The sequence below is a fragment of the Protopterus annectens genome, chromosome 4.part0, assembly GCF_019279795.1.
Source record: "Protopterus annectens isolate FY-2018-M chromosome 4.part0, PAN1.0, whole genome shotgun sequence".
Classification (NCBI taxonomy): domain Eukaryota; kingdom Metazoa; phylum Chordata; order Ceratodontiformes; family Protopteridae; genus Protopterus; species Protopterus annectens.
In genome coordinates, this window is record NC_056733.1 from 1,814,987,244 (window position 1) to 1,814,994,121 (window position 6,878).

Here is a 6,878-nt window from a genome sequence, read left to right on the forward strand (position 1 = left end):
GCTACACATGCCTCACATACACTTTGAATAGCCCTTTATCAACATCCCAGACACATGTAGTAGCCACAAAACCAACAAGCTGTGCATAAATATGTCTTGACATATGAAGGAATGTCGATGTGTCCACAGATAGATCACACAAGGTAAGGATTATGAGTTCCTGTTCCAGCTGTTGACACCTGATGACCCACATGGACCATTCCTGGAATGGCATAAAACAAAGTGTACACACATTATCATGTCCAGTCTGATGATGTCAGCACCCTAGAAATACAGACAAAGAAGGAAAACCACCCAGTAAATTAAATAGCGTGCTGTGCTAATGCGTCTCTCTGTAGTATCATAACCTAATTAAGTAGGGATTTGAATCCTGCAAACCCTGATTTTGTGTGTATGTGAGCAATTCTCTATGAAAAGAGTGGCCATTTTGAAGACTGGGAAAACACACTACATATGTACATTTCTCTTTGGAAAGACTGATGATGTCAGCACCCTAGAAATACAGAAGGAGAAGGGAAACCACCCAGTAAAGCAAATAGCGTGCTGTACCAATGCGTCTCTCTGTAATATCATAACTTAGTTAGAGAGGGGTTTGAATTCTACAAATGCTGACTGTGTGTATGTGTGTACAACTGTCTATGAAAGGAGTGGCCTTTTTGAAGACTGGGAAAACACACTACAGATGTACATTCCTCTTTGGAAAGACTGATGATGTCAGCACCCTAGATATACAGACGGAGAAGGAAAACCACCCAGTAAAGCAAATAGCGCGCCGTGCTAATGTGTCTCTCTGTAGTATCATAACCTAATTAGGTAGGGGTTTGAATCCTGCAAATGCTGACTGTGTATGTGTGTGCAATTCTCTATGAAAGGAGTGGCCTTTTTGAAGACTGGGAAAACACACTACAGATGTACATTCCTCTTTGGAAAGACTGATGATGTCAGCACCCTAGAAATACAGACGGAGAAGGGAAACCACCCAGTAAAGCAAATAGCGCGCTGTGCTAATGTGTCTCTCTGTAGTATTATAACCTAGTTAGGTAGGGGTTGAATCCTGCAAGTGCTGACTATGTGTGTGTCACTCTTGGTCAATGCAGTGTGGGTCTTGCTTTTACTATGTTATGGCATATTATGATTACAACAGTAAGTGCATTGCACACATCAGGTATATGCGTTGCAAATATATATGTGTACATGTTCCCTTAATCAGTACATAGGTGTGAAGCCTGCATACTACATGAATACATTTGTTGCCATTGACAGGTTGTGCCGCAGCTTCTCAGATCGTAGGTCACATATGTATGTATGTGACAGGCCCATCCACTGTCGTGATCCGTGGCCAAGGTCATCTGTGCCACACACACCCATGACAGTTACTTTACAGTAGTGTGAGTGAGGGTATATGCCTGGGGTATATGTCAGGCATGTTCATACACAACCATGACTGCCAATAATGGACAGTCTTTATAGGTGTACAACTGCCTTGTGTATATGCATCCAGGCCTCCAATGTGTCATATGACACACCTTGGGACTCCACAATACCTATGGATATGTGGATACCAAGGGACACATGACATAACATGAGGCTGTATGTACACATTGGTACCCAACATACATGTGGAGGGCTACCACCAATGTGGTACTGATGGGATAGGAAGTATAGTACATGTGGATGACTATGCCATAGTTGGCTTACTGTTATACAGCATGTATCACATGACAGGCATCTGTCTGTATGATACCCTTGTGTAGGATATGTGTCCCATCCAGGGAATGGATTGTAGGCCACTGCATGCATTACCAGATGTGGATGGACACATCCCTAGTGTGTTTGCATGTACAGAAGGGGACTATATGCCAAACAGGTGTGGACACAGGAATGGGTGGTGGTAATTACCACTGGTTAGTGTTATAGTGTAGCACTGGAAGGATACAACTGTTACTGAGTTCCCTATGACTGTGTGTCATTTGTCAGGACAACATCCAATGATTGCTTATAGTCATGCTGTTGAGGTTATGTATACTACCAGACCGCAAATCATTGACAGATACGAACAGTATCACCCACAGCATGGTGTCTACCCATGTCATACACACATGTCTACCCATGTTAGTGCATAACTGTAGTAGAATGCATACTGGCCATTAAAAGATACTGTGACATGTTCACTATGTGTACAACAGTGCATGCCACATGTCCCATGTGTCTACTATGCAAGTACATACAGACAGTGTGCACCCACCATGTTCACAGATGTACACTTACTAATCTGTACTGCACAAATCACACACATACTGTCCACTCACTAACACATGCTGGCAACACATTACATGTCAGCCAAGTGGCACATGGGTGGACAATACATAGTCAGACCTAACAGTGGTGTAAACAATGCTACATTGACAATCAGAGCTTTGATGAATAATGTCTGCTGAGATATACCTACAAGGATGTCATTACACTTTCCCGTTGATAACTTGCCAACATTGCTACACTGCTATAGTGTCACCCTGTGCATCAGCACCATGTTAGCCTGTTCCTCCATCAATGTTACAGATGACAGGAGGCGACACAGGTATCATCATATGCACAGGGCGTTTTGTTGTTTGCCAGAGCCTGACATTGACCCATCCAATCGACATGTCTGTGTGTGTGTGTGTGTGTGTGTGTGTGTGTGTGTGTGTGTGTGTGAGGGACAACAGTACAGCATGGGCCAATGTTGATGTAATGTGAGTGTGTATGTGTGAGCCCTAGTTGTTTGGTTAATGTGTGTGTGTCTGCATGCACACAGCTCCACCATGTGGCTGCCATATACAGTAATTTGTGGGACAGCCACAGACTGTACCTGCTAGGTCGTACAGATTACTGTCTCCGGCCACGGACACAGTACCTGTGCCTGGCAGGGGTGCTATGGACAGTATCAGGTACCAACCCTGACTGGGTACTGTCCTCAGAGGCAGAGGTGGGATAACTGGACCCATGTCCTGACTGGGAAGGGCCAGAGCCATGTGCACATGGTCTACTGGGACGGTCAATGGACAGGCCAGCCCCAGCATTGCTGGGGCTGGTACTGCCACTACAGGAGTGGCTGTGACCCAGGGGCTGTCCGTGACCACTGCCAGCTGTTGCTGTTGCTGGCATGCGTCCACGTCGACGTCGGAACTGTCCCGCACGGTCCTGGCTCATGGATGACATATTGTGGAGGGCATCTATTGTCTTCCTCCAATGTCTATCAATGACCTCGGTGTAAGTCCGGATGGCACCGGCAGGGTCACAGATGCTGTCATTGATAACAGTGTAATGTGCCTTCCGTGCTCTAAGTCCCTGCCTGGTGTACCATTCCATACGTGCCTGAGCCTGCATTACAGCCCAGAACATACTGGATGTCATGAGACCAGTGAGGGCACGCCTGCCAGGGGCAATACGACCAGTGATGCACCCCCTGAGAACCCCTGGACCTCCACCTATGTGGTACCATTCCAGGAATATGGCTATGGCTGCTGTGAGGGGATGCAAGTGCCATGGGTACCACACTCCCCTGGTCAGTGCCAACTGTATGCTGTCTCTCACCTATGGCCATTGGTGGTGAGGGATGTATTGGCAGTATGAGTGTGCGCATAGATGGGGTTGAACACTGTGTACTGTCGACTGGTGGACCAACGACAGACCCTGTCAAACCTCCCTGTGTCAAAATACATGTCTCATCATCAGCACTATTCGTGGCAATGACTTCAGGTTCCCTGCTGCATTCGGCCAGCCCTAACTCAGCACCTGTGAGAAGAAGGCAGGAAACACACTTTATGGTCTACACATGAACACATGCACAGATGCACACATGCACACATGCACACATGAACAGTAATACACTCCTCACTACAGCACATACACACACACCAGCAATCCAACACATACTCTATAATGGGTGAAGGTGGGTGTCAGTATCACAAGGTAAACAGTCACCACACACGTGTCAGCATGCAGAATATGTGTTGCACAAGACCATACAGTGCTAGTATAGACGCCCCAATGTAATGGCAGTATACATGGCTTTGTTGCAACTGTGTCATTGTTCAGTGATTGGCTACACCCTAGAACACAATTTGTACATGGACACAACCCAATGTGTGTCAAGTGACCTATACACCCACTAGCATTCCAGGATATATATGTGACACTTTGGATGGCAACTGCTGTGCATATTGTGTATACTAGCATATGTAAGCACACACACAACATGCTATGCATATTGTGTATAGGTGCATATGTTTGCACACGCACAACATTGAGGTGCAAAGCAATGACTGCTATGAGTATAGCATGTTTTCATATACTGCATATGATAAACATGTTCTGTTGTGTACAGCTGTAGCAACTATGCATATCTAAGGTGCAGTACAGTGCTGCCACACTTGTGTCTGCTGCACTGTGCAGTGTATGTGCTTGAGGCAGCTACTGACTTTAATGTGATGATTAATGTCTCACAGCAAACATGGACAGCATGCATTATGCGTAGGTGTGTTATGTGTACATGGCCTACACCTCACCTATGACATGCACATTTCATTACCATTATTAAAGTGTTAACACACTCACTAGCATGTACCGTCTGCCCTGCTGTCACACCAGAGGGACCTACAAGAATATGACACAGTTTATCAGTGGCCACAACTGTGGCATTGCTGCCATGAGTGAGTGCGCTAATCTACAGTGGAACAACAGTCAACAGTCACAGGTGTGGAGATACTATTCCAAATATCAGTATTGCACATGAGAGGCAGAGCAACTGCTAAACACACAGTTCACATCTCACATAAGCATATTCTAACAATACAGGTAACAGTAGTCTACAGCTAGGGCATATTACCTGCACGCTCCATGTCGTCCTGCTAGGTAGCTCCGGCCCCCATGATGACACATGCATGATGTTGCTGCTGCTGTAGGCCAGGAGCCACCACGCTTAGGAGTAGCACCTCCACTCTGGTGAGGGGGGATGTATGGGCGCCCCACCACCTGTGGCAAGCAGTTGCCTATGGATATCAGATGCACGCTTCCGAACATGTCTGATTAAATCACTACAGTGATGGCGTACCTGCTCATATGTCCGGTTATGCATGCCTATGTCATTTACCCGGCGAACAAGATCTTGCCACAGTGCAGTGCGCTCATGCTGGTGCTTGCTGGCCCTGGGAAAAAGCCGTGCATAGTTTTGATACAGGCTGGCCTGTATGACCTCCTCCTCTGCAGCTGTATACACAGGATTGCGGCGATGAGCCATAACCCTGGAAGACAATTAAACAATATGTGTGAGCAAGTCATGTGGCACACTTAACATTATGAAGTACAGATATCACTTAACTACCAGATACAGCATCTGTCTGTCTATCAGAGGATACACACCTTCAATACCACTTATCAGTGCTCAGCTCACAACTGCCTGACAGTGGCTGCCGCACTCCATACAACAAACCAGTATACACCAGTACTTGACACACTGTATTGGATACAATGCACAACCTCACACTGGGGGTATATATTAAGCTAATGCATGACAAATACTGTCATCCAATGCAATGAATGTAATGTACAGTTACAGTATTAACAGTAAACCACCCTAGGTTTTGATGCCATACCCCTACCTAACATATGTGCATGGTTGTTAATATAGCTGGCATACTGCTGTAACAGAGTATACATGTTGCTAGGTACACACACATACCCTGTAACACACATGTGATTGCGGCCATGGTACAGGCATCATTACACACACATTAGTCAAACATACAACACACAAATGTATGCCAACACAGATGAGCATTACCTGTGTACCTTATAGTACTGTGTGCCCCTACTTACAGATACCTATGCCTGAGGAATGTAATCTGTGCAGACTACAGGAAACACACAAGACAGTGATACCAGGGAATGTGAACCTACATCATACTGTGGTGTTTAGGCCTACAGCTTCAGGTAGTACAACAGTTCATATGTGACCTGGATTCACCAGCAGTACCACTTACTGAGCATACATGTACTGCTACAGCCTACAATGGGACACCACAGTCGTACACAAGGTACTACGTCATAACATATGCCATCCTACTATGTCTGCATCCCAATAACTGACACATCTTTCTCTACCCTCACAACTAGGACACAAACTACAATGACAGACACAACCTCATGCTAAGCTATCACACCTTTACAGACCTTGCACACAGTCAGTATCACACTCATTCCACCTCACATAGGTGGTATTGCACTGAGTACATGTGTGTGCGCATTGTGTCATAGGTAGGTACTACACTATTGGGCTGGGGCCTACAGCAGCCTAGCCATATTCTACCCTGCCATTTGACACACATGTAATGTGATTACACTTGCTCCTGTCAAACGGATACACAGAGGTGACTCACAGGGCATATTGCCTATCTCCATAACATTCATCAGGGGTATGTATGACATCTACTAATGATGAGCCATGTTTATTAATGCTGGGTGGTTTAGTCCAGAGTATGGTATATTTGTGTATAGGAACCTGTACCTCCAGCATGTGCTGTTCAGTGCGTTGACATGGATTAGGACCCTAGGTCATGTAGCCCGGAGGGATTGTGAGGTGTTGTCATGGTGGTTGGCCGACTGCTATGGGTGTGACATACCTCTGTATGTCTGGCAGTGGTAACCTCTGTGTATGATGTATGCAATGCACTCTAACTGTGGTTTTGTGAGTCAGTCTGCATAGGGCATGTGTTTGGGGCAGTGTCACTCTTTGTTAGGTATGTCTGTGGCCTTTCCACTTGCTGTGGTTGTCATGTGAGGTACATACCACATGGGGCATTGTGAGGAGTAGGGGGTACACTGACCTATATTTCCCTAGA